This window comes from Podarcis liolepis (assembly GCF_965112155.1).
Source record: "Podarcis liolepis genome assembly, chromosome: 6".
NCBI classification, from domain to species: domain Eukaryota; kingdom Metazoa; phylum Chordata; class Lepidosauria; order Squamata; family Lacertidae; genus Podarcis; species Podarcis liolepis.
Genome location: NC_139559.1, coordinates 1551400 through 1568188, shown reverse-complemented (window position 1 = coordinate 1568188; position 16789 = coordinate 1551400). Strand labels below are relative to the sequence as shown.

General features: G+C 49.4%; 1 protein-coding gene and 1 long non-coding RNA gene across 2 annotated transcripts in view; one reads left to right on the top strand and one right to left on the bottom strand.

Moving 5' to 3' along the window:
* The window catches only part of LOC310708861 (uncharacterized protein), a 59690-nt gene that overhangs the window by 27141 nt on the left and 15760 nt on the right, over positions 1 to 16789 (bottom strand). The window lies entirely within an intron of this gene.
* LOC310708902 lies at positions 1118 to 3385 on the top strand. Its single transcript, XR_014527186.1, has 3 exons — positions 1118 to 1263; positions 2137 to 2271; positions 3214 to 3385. It is a non-coding gene; the product is annotated as an uncharacterized lncRNA (long non-coding RNA).

The following is a 16789-nucleotide window of genomic DNA, read 5'->3' as shown; positions in this document are numbered from 1 at the left end:
CAGGATGTGGTAAGAAGCCAGAGGAGGGGAAGCAAGTTACTGGCAAAGTGAGCAGCATTTTTGACTTAACTAGCTGCACCTTTTTACTGGCCCATATATGCAAAACTCTCTTGTTAGAGCGGTGGCCAAAACAATGGCATGCATTCCAAGCACGGTGGGAAGCCCTCAAGCAGAATAGAAGCACAGGAGTCCTCTGCCTGCCCCTGGTTTCCAGGAACTGGGATTCAGAAGCATTCCTGTGCCCAACTATGCAGGCAAAGCATAGCCATCCTGGCTAGAAGCCGTCAGTGGCCCTCCATGAATTGGTCTAGCCCTATTTTAAAACCAGCCAAGTTAGTGGCACCAACTGCCTCCTGAAGCAGCAAATTCCACAGTTTATAAAGCTGCATCAAGAAGGACTTCCTTCCATCTTGAATCCAACCATTTCCAGTTAGACATTGGATGTCCATGGAGGTCCATGATGTTATGAGAGCTGCCAGAAAAACTTTACCGTATTTCTCCATGCCACACATCATTTTACGAACTATCCTGTTAACCTTACTTGTATTTTCTCTAAGCTAAAGAAATCCCAAATGTTGCAACTTTTCTTTGTAGGGCTTGGGCTCCATCCCTTTCCTAGTTTTGGTTGCCCTTTTCCGAACCTTTTCAGAAAAAACATCCTATCGAGGGAAGGTGGTCAGAACTGCACATGGTATTCCAAATACTTTCTCCAACTTCCAGTTCAAACGGTTCAGGGGTTGGTGGTTGGTTTGTTTTCTGCAAGCCCGTGGTTCTTAGAACATGGCAGAAGGTGCTTGGTGGCCCCAGAAAGACTGCACAGTGGAGTGGTCTGCTAGTTGCGCTTGGAAGAGAGCATGAGGAGGCAAGAGGAGCCCCCAAAGACTCTGCTGCTGCGCCATCATTTCATCCTCACTGTGGCCAACCAGAAGCATCAGGGAAGCCTCTGAGTGGGACATGTGCTGTTGTGTCTCTGAATGGGGAAATGGGGAATATATTGCAAAACAACCTCATTGATCTTCCCTTGTACAGGGACCACAACCTGTGCAATACATGCTTCTCATCATTTCTTGGGCAATGATTGCCTCACCTTCCTACAGCCAATTAAATCTGGGCAGGGCTCCCCTGAGGATGGGCCTTATAAAGCACCTGGCTACAGGCTAGAGAGCACTCTGCTCTGCCTCACCATGAAGTCTGGTGGCCTCGTCTTCTTCCTTGTGGGGCTCTTCGCTCTCTGTGCCATGATGCCCTCTGCCTCAGCCAAAGGTATGTGACCCCATTGGGGCCAATCCTTCTGATGCTGCTTTGTGTGGGCCTCCAAGTGGGACCCCCTTCATCCCACACTCCCAAACCCTTCCAGGTGTAGAGTACAGACTCTTCAGAGGAGCAGAGGCACCGCTATACCTGGGAATGTTGTAGGTCGCTCCACAGCGAATCCTTCAATGTGTTGCCATCTCCTGTAGGAAACCAGAGAGTTCTTATGGATGGGAGGAAGGAAGAGAAGTGGGGTGATAGCTGAGGAGGGGAGGGGAGGATGGAGATGGAGGCACCTCCCCAACACACACAAGCAAGTAAAGGTGGCCCTTAAAGCTGCAGCCCAGGAGTTAAGCAGGTGCAGAAAGGAGGTCTCTGGTGCCCAGTCCACAGCTGGTAAGAACCTGGCATCAAGAAGAAGAAGAAGAAGAGTTTGGATTTGATATCCTGCTTTATCACTACCCAAAGGAGTCTCAAAGTGGCTAACGTTCTCCTTTCCCTTCCTCCCCCACAACAAACACTCTGTGAGATGAGTGGGGCTGAGAGACTTCAGAGAAGTGTGACTAGCCCAAGGTCACCCAGCAGCTGCATGTGGAAGAGAGGAGACGCGAACCCGGATCCCCAGATTACGAGACTACTGCTCTGAACCACTCCACCACACTACACATCCCCATCAAGGTTTGGGGGTGGCCACTGTGGGATAAGTTAGTCAGCCCCAGCAAAGACTGATCCAGTTGCAACCCAGATGTTCAACTCTGTGCTTTGAGGGAGGAGAAAAACAGGAGGAAACTTATTCATCTGGGCTGTGCTCATCCTATAAAGGCTGGGGTAAATAAAGGCTTTTCAAATGTTGTCTCTGAGCCATAATGATGTTCTTTGTTTCAGGGAAGCCTGGAAATTGCCCTATGAGTCCTCCAGCAGAGAAGCCACCTTGCATTAAGTGGTGTACTACAGATTATGATTGTCCTTCCATCCAGAAATGCTGCCCAAGCTTTTGCTCCATGGTCTGCACAAACCCAAGTAAGATGCTGAGCCCCTTGTGGATAATTTATTGTTATTTATTGCCCCCCCCCTTTCCCTTCACTATGGGCTCCCAGTGTGTGTTGCAAATTGAAACTGGAGTTAAAACAAATTGCAGTCTCAGGAATAGTGTTGGTCCCCCCAAAATGTAGATATCTATCAGGTGGGAACAACACAATGAGGGTGCCAGACACACCTCTGTGGGAAGGGAGTTCCCCCAACTTAGGGGCTGCCCCAGAGATGACTTTGTCAGGGTGGAGGAACTGCCAAGAGAGCCCGCCTGCTGATGTTTACTCCCGAGAGAGTCCGCAAGTATGGAGAAGCTCTCTCAGATAGTTGGTGCCTCACATAGTTGGTGCAAAGGGCCTTCTCGGTAGTGGCGCCCTCCCTGTGGAACGCCTCCCACCAGATGTCAAACAGAATAACACCTACCAGACTTTTAGAAGACATCTGAAGGCAGCCCTGTTTAGGGAAGCTTTTAATGTTTGATGTATTACAGTATTTTAATATTTTTTTTGGAAGCCGCCCAGAGTGGCTGGGGAAGCCCAGCCAGATGGGTGGGGTATAAATAATAGATTATTATTATTATTATTATTATTATTATTATTATTATTATTATTTTATTTAGGGCTTTAGACATTAATGTAGGCACCATGAATGGAGTCAGCAAAGGAACTAGGTGGGCTGAAGACAGCAGTTCTTCACAAATTGTCCAAGTTTTGCTCAAGGAGTTTTGCCTGTTGCCTCTGAATTGACAGCTAAGAGATGGTCCATAATCATGACATGGGAACAGGGGGATGGGGCCATAGCTCTGTCAATGAGCACCTTGGTCCAAGGCTCCATCTCCAGGTAAGGGAAACCCTTGTTGTCTACTTAGTTAGGGTGATGAGCACCAATCTCTCTAGGGTTCTTGAATGCTTGAACACTCTTTTACTCCTGCAGCAAAGTGATGACAGTGATGCACAGCCTGAAATCCCTGCAACTTCTACAGTTTTGAAGAGGTGAACCCAGCACCCAAGGAGTGAAGGCAATGATAAACCCAGTTCCCTCTTGACCCAGTGGGCCCGATCCAGCTTCCTTCCCTCCCTGCAATAAAATGATCCCTGTGCCTGCATACCAGAGTGTCTTGTTCTTGAGTCTTGCTTGCTTATATCTTTCCAAAAGGGTGTTGGCAGGAGGGAGGGAGGAAGAGCCTCTGGCTGAGGGCTGTGGAAACCCAACAGATCACACATACAGCCAGGGAAGGGCAGCTTCACAGTGTGGCAGAGTTAGGAGGGGAAATACACTGGGTGAAGGGCGAAGGGTCACTGTCCGTTGGGGGGTAGAAGCAGGAGAACTAAGGCCATTGATTTAAAGCAGGCTGGGTGTAACGGGATCTTGTAGGTCGAATAATGCACCCCTCTCTTGACTTCCATCCCTAGTTCCCAAATATTTGACTAACAAAGCAGGGCTTCCTGTGTCTTGCCTCTGGGACCCAGGTCCTTTGTGGGCTCTCTCCTGGAGTGTGTTGCTGCTTTTGTGCCCACCTTCCTCATCTGAAATCAACTGGATACAGGACAGCAGCAGCTGTGTGTGCAGGACCTCCCTGCAGTGATGGGCAGGGAGGGTGACCAGAACTCCTGGGGCCTCTTCCTCTGGTTGTTCAGTAGCCAAGAGCTGATTCCTGTTCCACACAGAGTCCAAAGTGGCAGCATTGTGGGGCCCTCAGGTGGAAGACTCAGGTTGGAGCAGTGTGAATATGAGGAGTCCTAACCACATGGACGGATGCGGGTGGTGCTGTGGGTAAACCACAGAGCCTAGGACTTGACGATCAGAAGGTCCGCCATGTGGTTAGCTCCCGTTGCTCGGTCCCTGCTCCTTTCAACCTAGCAGTTCAAAAGCACGTCAAAAGTGCAAGTAGATAAATAGGTACCGCTCCGGCGGGAAGGTAAACGGCGTTTCCGTGCACTGCTCTGGTTCACCAGAAGTGGCTTAGTCATGGTGGCCACAGGACCCGGAAGCTGTACGCCGGCTCCCTCGGCCAGTAAAGCGAGATGAGCGCCGCAACCCCAGAGTCATCCATGACTGGACCTAATGGTCAGGGGTCCCTTTACCTTTTTAACCACATGGAGCCTGGCTGGGAGTCCTGTTCCTTGGAGGCAGCATCCTGGGCTGGACCCCATTTCCATAGGGTAGCGAGGCGTCCTCTTCATGCCACCCCAGATCAAAGACACCCATTTCACAGAGTCAGATTCCCAACCAAGTCAAATATACTCAGTCATCCCAAGCCCTCTTCCTGCGTCAAGAAAAAGGAGAGGGGAGGACCCACACTAATGGGATGAAGTCAAAAGAAAGGGGGTTTCAACTAAGCTTTAGGAAGGACTTTCTGACAGTAAGAGTTGTTTGACAGTAGATCAGACTATGTATGGAAGTGAGAGCTGGACCATAAAGAAGGCTGATCGCCGAAGAATTGATGCTTTTGAATTATGGTGCTGGAGGAGACTCTTGAGAGTCCCATGGACTGCAAGAAGATCAAACTTATCCATTCTTAAGGAAATCAGCCCTGAGTGCTCACTGGAAGGACAGATCGTGAAGCTGAGGCTCCAATACTTTGGCCACCTCATGAGAAGAGAAGACTCCCTGGAAAAGACCCTGATGTTGGGAAAGATGGAGGGCAGAAGGAGAAGGGGACTACAGAGGATGAGATGGTTGGATGGTGTTCTTGAAGCTACCAGCATGAATTTGATCAAACTGCGGGAGGCAGTGGAGGACAGAAGTGCCTGGCATGCTCTGGTCCAGGGGGTCACGAAGAGTCGGACACGACTAAACGACTAAACAACAACATGTGGGAATGTTCTGGGGTGCAGGAGAGGATATATTGACTAATTATACCCTTGTCCAACTTGTGCTAACAAGTTCCCAAAATATCAGCAGAGTTTATAAACATTCCCCTTTAAGTTCGCAACGGTAACGTGTGCACAGGTTCGCTAGAACCTCTATAATAATTACTCTGGTAATTTCCCCTTTGTTCCCTCTTAAAATACAAGACACAACACAGTCTTTATAAAAGTATAAAAGAGTTTACTCACGATCTGTTCACAATATGATCCCAGGCGGCAGACAGGCTTAAAAAGGTAAAATACACTTAGAATCTATATTATAGGAAGATAGCCCTCTCCTCTCTTGGCTGAGAGCCAAGAGGGCTTCCTGCTTCTTCGAAAGGTGATGGCAGAGAGAGAGATGGCTGCCTGCCCTGTGCTTTTGTCATTACCTGCACAGGTGAGGCCACACCCACCTCTGGTCACATGTGGAGGAAGTCCGTTCCCTGGAAGTTTACCTGCTTGCTGGACAGACATCCCTCCCCATCTTGTAACATGTACACTCTAGGAATGTTGTCATTGACTGCTCCTGTGTTTACATCCCACATACCCCTTCTCAGGCAATACAACATATACAAAACATAAACAACTTTATTCAACCACCCAGAGTCCCAGCTTGACACGTAGATTCTGGAAACTCTCTCTTGGTAGGGGTTTCGTCAGGATGTCCGCAGTCATCTCTTGGGTGCTGCAGTAGGATAGCTCCACAAGTCCATCCTGGATCATCTGGCGTATGTAGTGGTATTTAACCCCAATGTGTTTTGTTCTGGCCAGGAACTTCTCACTCTGCGTCAGCTTCAGGCAACTTTGATTGTCCTCTAGCAAGCTGACAGGCCCTTTTCTCACCAACCCAAAGTCCTTCATGAGTTGATCAAGCCAGGCGATCTCTCTGCAGGCTTCTGTTGCTGCAACGTATTCTGACTCTGTGGAAGATAATGCTACACAGCTCTGTTTATAACTGCCCCATGCAACAGGTCCATCACCAAACATAAAAACATGACCACTTGTTGATTTATAATCAGCATTATCCCCAGCCCAATTAGCATCTGTATACCCAACCAACTTAGGGTCTCTGACGGCTGGTAACCTTAATTTACAATTCATGGTACCCTTCAAATATCGCACCACCCTCTTTACACCTGCCCAATCATGCTCAGTGGGAGAATTCACTTTTCTACTAAGAATCCCCACAGCATTAGCTAAGTCAGGTCTACATGTGGTAACTAAATACAAAAGTTTACCAATCGCCGACCTGTAGTCATTGTTGTCTGGCAACTGCTTCGAATCCTGCTGATTCTTCAGGAAGTCAGTAGCCATCGGTGTAGCAACTGGATGTGCGTCTTGCATCTGCATGTGCTCAATTAGCTCGTGGATCTTCTGTCTTTGGCTGAGAAGAAATGAGCCGTCCTCTTCTCTTTCCACCTGGATCCCGAGGTAGTACTGGACATCTCCTAGCTCCTTGACCTCCACCTCCTTGCTAAGGTGTTTTACTATTTGTGTATAGTCTTTCTCACTTGCTGTGGCAATAATCAGGTCATCAACAAAAGCTAAGATATATGAGAATTGTCCATTATTTGACTTACTGTACAAGCACTTGTCAGCGTCGCCTTGCTTGTACCCAAGTTGCGTCAGCATTTTATGCAACTTCTGGTTCCAGGCTCTGGCAGCCTGTTTAAGTCCATAAAGTCCTTTCTGGAGTTTGCACACTAAATGTGCTTCATGTGGTTTTACAAAACCTTTAGGCTGTTTCATATAAATTTCCTCAGAAATCTGCCCATGTAGAAAAGCGGTAGCAATGTCAATGTGTTTCACCCTCATTTTCTTGGAGGCTGCAATGCTTAAAAGCATTCTTACGCTGCTGTACCTCACAGTTGGTGCAAAAACTTCATCATAGTCTTCACCAAAACGCTGTGAAAATCCCTGTGCCACAAGTCTAGCTTTGTAGCGCTGCACTTCTCCTTCTGACCCCTTCTTAAGCTTGAAAACCCATTTACTGCCAATGGCCTTCTTACCGGGAGGCAGCTCAGTGAGTGTCCAGGTCTTGTTCTGATGCAGTGCATCCATCTCCTCCTGCGCGGCCTTCCTCCAGAGACTGGCTTCTGCAGCTGGCATCTCCTGTATCTCTTCCCAAGTGGAAGGTTCCTGTGGAAACACCGAACCTGCAAAGTAGGACAACCGTACTGGTGGGACACCTTTGTTGGTTCTGGATGAGCGTCTGACTTCTGGTTCTGCGACCGCATCAGCTTCCTCGTCCTCCTCCAACGCAGGCATGTCCCCATCTGAGTCCTCATCTTCGTCTCTGGTGCCGTCAGGGTTCTGGTCCTCTGCATCTTCTGGTGCGTCGCCTGTAGGGGGCGCTGTAACACTCGAAGGCAGATAATTACTTTGTGGGGTCTCAAAAGGAAATATACAAACTCTTGAGTCCTTTCTGACTCATCTGAAGAATCCACAACAGTGTTCTTAGTGTCTACTTTTCCATATTCATCAAAATAAACCGCATGGTATGCATTTGTCTTACCAGTTTGTAAGTCCATAATTCTGTATCCTTTGCCTCCAGAGGCGTATCCCACAAGGATACCTGCTTTTGCCCTGGAGTCAAGCTTGTGTCTGTGTTCCTTGGGCACGTGGAAGTAACACGAACTTCCAAACACACGTATGTGCGACAGATTGGGAGCTTTCCCATGCCAAAGTTCAAATGGTGTGCACTCTGCACCTTTAGTTGGCAGTCTATTCTGCAAATAGACTGACGTGTACACTCCTTCGGCCCACAGCTTTTGTGGCAAACGTGCATCCTTTAGCATGCACCTTGTCATGTCCATAATGAACCTAAACTTTCTCTCAGCTATGGCATTCTGCTGTGGTGTGTAAGGAATTGTGGTTACGTGTGCAATTCCTTCCTTGGCCAGGAGAGCCTGCATTTCATTTGAGCAGTACTCACCTCCATTGTCGCTCATTAACACAGCTGGAGCTCTCTGGAATTTGTTCTTGACCATGGCAATGTATTCCTGGAGCTTCTCCACTGTTTCACTCTTCTCTTTGAGGAAATATACAACACAAAATCTTGAAAAATCATCCAGAAATATTAAAATATATCTATTCTTTCCCAGTGAGGGAACATTCATGGGTCCACATATGTCAGTGTGCACTATGTCAAGCACTTTGTTGCTTCTTTGTTCTGCACAACGTGGAAATGAAGGTTTTACAGCCTTCTCAGTAATACAGCTTATGCACTTTGCTGGAGCTTTGTTGCTCTGCTTTACCTGCAAACCTCTTACAAGATTTCTTTTCTGTAGATCCAGAATGAGGCTGGCGTCCCTGTGTCCTAGCCTTCTGTGCCATAAGTCCAGATCTGCTTCATCCTTCTGGCTGGAATGTGCCGCTTTTGCAGACTGGTTCTCTGAAAGATCAAGCTCATATACACCATTTATTAGCTTTGCTTGAGCTAACACTTTGCCATTTCTAGTCACTTTACATTCTCCATTTCCAAATGTGACCTGGAAACCTTTCTTATCCAAAGTGGACACGCTGATTAAATTGCAACTCAGCTCTGGAACGTACAAAACTCTAGAGATTGTGTTCTCAATGCATTCATTGTTTATATTGCATTTCAGGCTCATGGAACCTGCACCTTTTGCTTTAACAATGTTGCCATCTGCAATCTCAATTTCAGATCCTTCTTCATCATTTATTTCATTAATCTCATTAAAATAGTCCTTTTTATATGAAAAATGCGAACTGGCACCTGAATCTAAAATCCATTTGTTACGTTTATTTTCACGATTCTGGACAGCTAAGTTCCTTTCTTGCAATAACCATGTGCATTCACATTTCCCCTTCTTTTCCCCTTTTGGCTGAAAGGGGTGGGGTTTCTTGGCTTTAGGAGCTCTGCAGTTCTTTGCAATGTGTCCTTCTTTGTTACAATTGAAACAAATCACCTTCTTAGGCATCTCTTTGGACTTTGTAAATTGCCTAGATGCATAACTGTTGTCCTTGCTTCTAGCATTTCTCACTGGAGATTCAGCTCTATCTCTGCATTCTTCTTTTAAATAACCAATCAAGTCTTTAAAAGTCAGACCTTGTCTATGAGCCATCAAACTTACAAATGCGCTAAAGCGTGGTCCAAGTGATGATAACAAAAATGCTATCTTTGTATCCTCATCAAAAGCTTTGGGAGTCAGATCAATTCTTTGAATAATCTCAGTAAACTTGTTGATGTGCTCTGTGAATTCCTCTTTTGAATTCATCCTCAATCTGGTTAATTTACACACCAAGTTTCTGAAGCTGTTTATGCTAGATTCTCCATACACGCGCTCAATATCTCTTAAGATTTGAGATGCATCATCTGTACTATTTATTAATGATAGCTGCTCATCACGAAGTCCACTCAAAATTATGTGTCTAGCTTCGCTGTTCATGTGTTTCCAAGCACTTATCTTGGCTAAATCCTCCTCAGTTGTTTCTGTAGGCTGAGGCTTTAAAGCTTCCAAAATATGCTTATAATCTAAACATGCTATCAAGCGCTGCTTCCAGTGCATGAAATTGTACTCATTCAGCACAGGCATTCCTAGCTTTGCATCACTATCAAAAGCTGCTCTAGCCATCTTAAAATCCAAAATTTGAAAATTCTTCAAAATTTCAAAATTTCTCAAAATTTGTGTTATGTACTGAGTTGAATAGGATCCAAACTGCAGCAGTCTGATTGGTCCTAGAACAATGCAGCAGTATGATTGGTTGGCAGGAACCACCCAATCATGCTCCAGATATAAGTGAATCCACAACCTGATTGGCTTACAGTAGAATTCCAGAATTAACCAATCATGTGCAGCCCATTGTGTAAATAATGTATATAAAGCAGATACTGTGAGGGGACTTTCATTCATTCCTCCTCACCACTATGAGCTGAATAAAGAGCATGAAATCACTTTGCGACTCTGAGTATATTTCACTGGCGACGAAGGTGGGATCCCGCTGAGCTGACTGCCACACACAGCACCGCAGCACCGCCACCTGCCGCACCGCTGCCTCGCACCGTGTATCCAGGCTTCAGCTCCGGGACACAAGGAACTCAGAATGGCAGCCAACAGCAGCTTCTCGCCATTCAACCCAGCATCTGGAGACTAGGAAGCGTAAGCCTCCCATTTCACCTTCCTCCTAGAAGCCAAAGGGGTCACCCACGAAGAAGACGCCAAGAAGAGGGCGATATTCTTCAGCGTCTGCGGAGAGGAGACGTTTGAAATCGCCCGGGCTCTCCTTGCGCCTGAAGACGTCGCTACTGTTCCATACAAAACAATAATGGAACAGCTGAAGGGGCACTTTTCGCCGCAGCCCTCAGTGGTGGCTCGTCGAAATGCCTTCTACGCAAAGCGACAAGCCCCTGGGGAAACCATAACTGGGTTTGTGACCTCACTCCGCCAAGCCGCCCGGTTCTGCAACTTCTCAGAGCTGGAGAACATGCTTCGTGACCGCCTTGTCGGTGGACTGAAGGATGAGAAGCTGCAACGACGCCTCTACGCCAAGAAGGACCTAACGTTCCAGGTCGCTCTGGAGGAGGCCCTGGCAACGGAAGCTGCCGAGAGGTCGACGCAAGAGGCACGGCTGAGCCCGCCACCCCAACCGAGGGTCCACCATGAAGACCTCACCGACAACTCAGGATCTGACAGGGAGGAGGTGCACCGAGTACAGCAGCGCACTCAAGCAGCCCACATACCACAGCTGCCTCGACGAGAAGGAGGGAACTGCGCAAGCTGCGGGGAAGGTCACGAGAGGAGGACCTGCCGTTTCCGCAACGCAGAGTGCAGGCAGTGCAGAAAATTGGGACACATCGCCCGGGTGTGTCGAGCTCGGCCCACCCGACACCAGGCATCAGATGACCAATCCAAGAGCCCCAGGTCCCGGGGCCCAACGCACCAAGGCAACACTACGGAGCTCACGGACTTCCAGGTATACCAGTTGCCCCACCCAAACGTAGAGAAAATTTATGTAGAGGTACAGATAGAGGGGGCCCCATGCCGCATGCAGCTTGACACGGGTTCAACTCTATCCATAATCTCGGCAAGGACCTTAAGGAAACTGTGTCCTACTGGGGGTCCCAAACTCAGGCCGGCCCCATTCACCCTCCGGGACTTCCAGAAACGTAAGGTCCCCACAATGGGGGTGGGGACCTTCAGGGTGCAATACCAAGGGCGGACGCGGCAACTGGACTTGCTCGTGGTCAAGGGCCCCTACATTAGCTTACTGGGATTGGCATGGTTTGGACCACTGGGGCTAGCCATCACCGGGGTGAACCACACTACCTTACAAGTGGACGTGGACGCCATCTGCAAGGAATTTCCAGGGGTTTTCGATGGGAAATTGGGACAGTATACGGGCCCCCCCCATTGCTCTACAGCTTGACCCCGCAGTACGACCGGTCAGGCTCAAGGCCCGCCGGGTCCCGTTCGCCCTGAAACCCCGTATAGACGAGGAATTGGACCGGCTCGTGGAGCAAGGCGTACTGGAGCCGGTGCCTAATGCCCCCTGGGAAACCCCAATCGTCACACCTGTCAAGCCTAATGGTTCGGTCCGCATCTGCGCAGACTACAAATGTACCATAAACAAGGCCCTCACGGCCCATGCATACCCAGTGCCAGTGGTCAGCCATGTCCTTGCCACCCTGGCTGGGTCGAAAATTTTTGGCAAACTGGACTTGGCCCAAGCATATCAACAGCTGCCAGTAGATGAGGCCACAGCAGAGGCACAGATGATTGTGACGCACAGAGGAGCGTTCAGGGTAAAGCGGCTGCAATTCGGGGTCAGTGTGGCACCAGGCATATTCCAGAATCTAATGGACTCGCTCCTTAAAGGGATTCCTGGCGTCACCCCCTTCTTCGATGATGTGTTGATTGCCGGGCCCACACCAGAGGAGTTTGAGGACCGCCTCCGCACCGTTCTGCACCGTTTCCAGACGGCGGGTCTCAAGGTGAAGCGGGAAAAATGTCTACTAGGAGTGCCTCAGGTGGACTTTCTGGGATTTATGGTGGACGCAGAAGGGGTCCACCCGACTGGGGACAAGGTACGGGCCATTTGTGATGCCCCAGCGCCCAAGAGCAAGACTGAACTTCAGGCCTTCTTGGGACTATTGAACTTTTACCATTCCTTCCTTCCCCACAAGGCGGCGGTAGCGGAGCCCCTACACAGACTCCTGGACAAGTGGGCCCCTTGGGTGTGGGGCCAGCGCCAGGAGGCTGCATTCCAGGCAGTCAAGGACTTGCTTGTCTCAAACTCGGTCTTGGCACACTTCGACGAGAGGCTGCCGGTGGTGCTAGCATGTGACGCCTCGCCCTATGGCATTGGCGCTGTCCTGGGACACCAACTCCCGGATGGAAGAGAGGTACCGGTGGCATACTTTTCCCAGACACTCAACGCAACCGAGCAGAACTACTCGCAAATCGACAAGGAGGGTCTGGCAATCGTGAAGGGAGTAAAAAAATTCCATGATTTCTTATACGGGCGGCCCTTCACAGTGGTGACTGACCACAAGCCGTTGCTTGGCTTGTTTGCCCCCGAAAAGCAGACCCCCCAAGTGCTGTCTCCTCGCGTCCTCAGGTGGTCAATTTTCCTTGCCAGCTACCAGTATGCACTGATTCACCGCCCGGGGAAGGCGATGGGCCATGCGGACGCCCTCAGCAGGCTACCACTACCGGAAACAGGCCCCGACCCAGCACCTGCACAAGAGGTTATGAGCCTGGAGCTGCTTCCCGACCGCCCCATTCAGGCACAAGAAGTTGCACACCATTCCAAGAAAGATAGGGTCATCTCCCGGGTCCTGGACTGGGTGTGGAGGGGATGGCCCAGCAGCAGCCCTGGGCCAGAATTCGCTGGCTACACAACCCGCAAACATGAACTGTCAGCCCACAAGGGGTGCCTGTTATGGGGAAGCAGGGTCGTTGTTCCCCAGCCCCTCCGCAAAAGGGTCCTCACAGCCCCACACGAGACACATCCAGGGGTAGTAAGAATGAAGGCCCTTGCCAGGAGTTATGTGTGGTGGCCAGGGATCGACGGAGAGATAGAGGCCTGGGTCAAACACTGCCAGGCCTGCCAAGAATCCCGCCCAGATCCCCCAAGGGCCCCAGTCCAGTCCTGGGAGTCGGCCCGAGCACCATGGTCACGCCTGCATGTGGACTTCGCTGGCCCCTTTCAGGGGAAAACATTCTTCATAGTGGTGGACTCCTACACCAAATGGCTGGAAGTCACACTGGTACCGTCCACTTCTACATCCGCAGCCATCCGGGTACTACGCAGGCTGTTTGCAACCCACGGGCTCCCTGACACTCTTGTCTCAGACAACGGGACTGCATTTACGTCAGGAGAATTCCAAACCTTCACAGCACAGAACGCCATCCGCCACATCCGTTCGGCGCCATTCCACCCTGCCACCAATGGCCAAGCAGAACGCATGGTGCGGACCACCAAGGACACTCTTCGCCGCATGACGCAAGGGGATTGGGAGTACCGCCTTGCCACATTCCTCCTAGCACAGCACAGCACCCCCAGCTCAACGACTGGCCGGAGCCCCGCTGAACTACTAATGGGTCGGCGCCTTGCAATCAGATTGGACCGCCTTCACCCCGATAGAGCTCAGGATGAGGTAGGGGTGGGGGAAGGCAGGAACCCCCGGACCTTTGAGGCCCAGGACCCAGTGTACGGAAAGAATTTTGGGGCAGGCCCAGCATGGGTACCCGCCACAGTCACCAGGGTCACTGGCCCCGTGTCGTACGAGGTGCTAACGGATGGGGGGCAATGCTGGCGCCGCCACTGCGACCAGATACGGCGACGATTCCCAGGAGAAAACCAGGAGGAGGACAGGTCAGAGGAGTCCCAAGGGAACAGAGGGGCAGTGAGGCCCATAGAGCAGGAGGGGCCAGCAGGAGAGGCAGAATCAGTAAATACAGAGAGGACCTGCGAGGCCGAAAGGACACCAGAACCAGAACCACGACTGAGCGAGCCGGTTGCGCCAGACCAAACAGGCCCATCACAGCCAGCATCCTTGGAACATGAGCCAGAACCTGAACCCCGGATCAGGGAACACCACAGGCCGCAACGCACACGTAGGCCGCCGGCGTACCTCAAGGACTATGAATGCGACCTCCCGGGCAGGACTGGAACTTAGAGGGGAGGGGTGTTATGTACTGAGTTGAATAGGATCCAAACTGCAGCAGTCTGATTGGTCCTAGAACAATAGGATCCAAATTGCAGCAGTCTGATTGGTCCTAGAACAATAGGATTCAGAATGCAGCAGTCTGATTGGTCCTAGAATAATGCAGCAGTATGATTGGTTGGCAGGAACCACCCAATCATGCTCCAGATATAAGTGAATCCACAACCTGATTGGCTTACAGTAGAATTCCAGAATTAACCAATCATGTGCAGCCCATTGTGTAAATAATGTATATAAAGCAGATACTGTGAGGGGACTTTCATTCATTCCTCCTCACCACTATGAGCTGAATAAAGAGCATGAAATCACTTTGCGACTCTGAGTATATTTCAATTTTAAAATCAAAATCTCAAAAATCTCAAAATAAAAAACAATTCTTCACTGCCTTGGGTCACTGTGAACTCTGAGGGAAGGGGGGGGGGGTTGCTTAATCCCCACTGCACAATGGAACAAAGGACCATGTGCTTACCAGGAAGTTAACTCAGAAAAATACTACTCAACTCAAAATCACAATCCAATGCAATCCTTCAAAAATACACAGAAATATGCAATACTGGGGCCACTAACCCTTTGTGGGAATGTTCTGGGGTGCAGGAGAGGATATATAGACTAATTATACCCTTGTCCAACTTGTGCTAACAAGTTCCCAAAATATCAGCAGAGTTTATAAACATTCCCCTTTAAGTTCGCAACGGTAACGTGTGCACAGGTTCGCTAGAACCTCTATAATAATTACTCTGGTAATTTCCCCTTTGTTCCCTCTTAAAATACAAGACACAACACAGTCTTTATAAAAGTATAAAAGAGTTTACTCACGATCTGTTCACAATATGATCCCAGGCGGCAGACAGGCTTAAAAAGGTAAAATACACTTAGAATCTATATTATAGGAAGATAGCCCTCTCCTCTCTTGGCTGAGAGCCAAGAGGGCTTCCTGCTTCTTCGAAAGGTGATGGCAGAGAGAGAGATGGCTGCCTGCCCTGTGCTTTTGTCATTACCTGCACAGGTGAGGCCACACCCACCTCTGGTCACATGTGGAGGAAGTCCGTCCCCTGGAAGTTTACCTGCTTGCTGGACAGACATCCCTCCCCATGTTGTAACATGTACACTCTAGGAATGTTGTCATTGACTGCTCCTGTGTTTACATCCCACACAACAAGATCAGACTCTCTCCTTCATTGGAGGTTTTTAAGCCGAAGTTGGCTGGCCTGGGATGCTGTCATTGCCTTCCATCTTCCAGCCCCCATCCCCTTTCCAGTTAAGCGAAGCAGCCCAATAGCATGATAATGTCAGCCATAACAGTGACAGAGAAGCTTATTAAAGAGTCAGAAGTGCTTGGCAAAGTGGAAGGTGAGCAGGACATGTTGAAAGTGGAGTCAAACAGGACCCAGATTGAGCCCAAAGGCAAGGCTGCCTAGGAAGGAAGCCCTCAAGGGATACTCCATCTTTGTGTGTATTGGTGAATGGGGGGGGGGGAGGAGGAGTAGAATGGAATATGTTGCCCATTGTGTTCTTCTTGCAATGCAATCTGCGAAAGATAGTACCTAGCTAGTCCCTAGTCCCATATCTTTTCATGTCCCAGCTAATTGCTTCCTCACAACGTTCTTCTGGATCTGTGGTTCCCAATGTGGGGTAATTTGAATTTTTTTTTTGGGGGGGGCGCAATTCGAAGATGAGTTAGACGAAGTTAAGGGCCTTTTAGGCTTCCTCCACTTGAATAGAGTTCACTTTTTGAATAATAAGAATTACTGGTATATGTCGGGGGTGGGGGCATCAAGATTTTAGAGATGCTTAGGTGGGGCATGGCTCCCCAAAAAAGGTTGGGAACCACTGCTCTAGATGCCGTTTTCCTACTGCTCATCCAATATCACCCCCCCCAAATTAATTTTAGATCCAGTAAGCAAATAAAGACATCTACTGACTAATGCTCATAGGATAAGAGCAGGTTGAAAGCAGCATAAGGTCACTAAACTTCCCCCTTCATTTTTGACAGCTCAGGGGAGGCTTGGGAGTTGGGGGGCGCACCAAATGTCCGCCATGGGCGGCTCACTCCACCCCCAACGCTCCGGCCCCCGAGCAGCTAGCTCCGCCAGAGACCCCCAGGGTCTGTGCACACCTTTGGCTGATAGGCACATTCAGGATTCTTGGAAGTCATTTGTTATTGGGGTGGCTGCCAGTCTGAGCATCTGGAACAAAGGAATAAAGGAACAATAAGGAATTGTGCCAGAGAGATTTTGTCTTTGTACAAACAGAGCCTTAAGTGCCTCGGTGCTTACATTTTGGCCCCTGCAGTACATTGCAAAAACAGTGGTTGTTAAAATTACTATTGTCATTTTATCTGGTTTGGGCATCAATCCTTGCAAATTCCCCCCAGAGAATGGAATGTGGGGGGCAGAGAGGCACTGAGTGCAAAAGCACTTTGCCTGTTGAAAGCCCTCCATTAGGAAGCAGAGGTTCTCTTGTT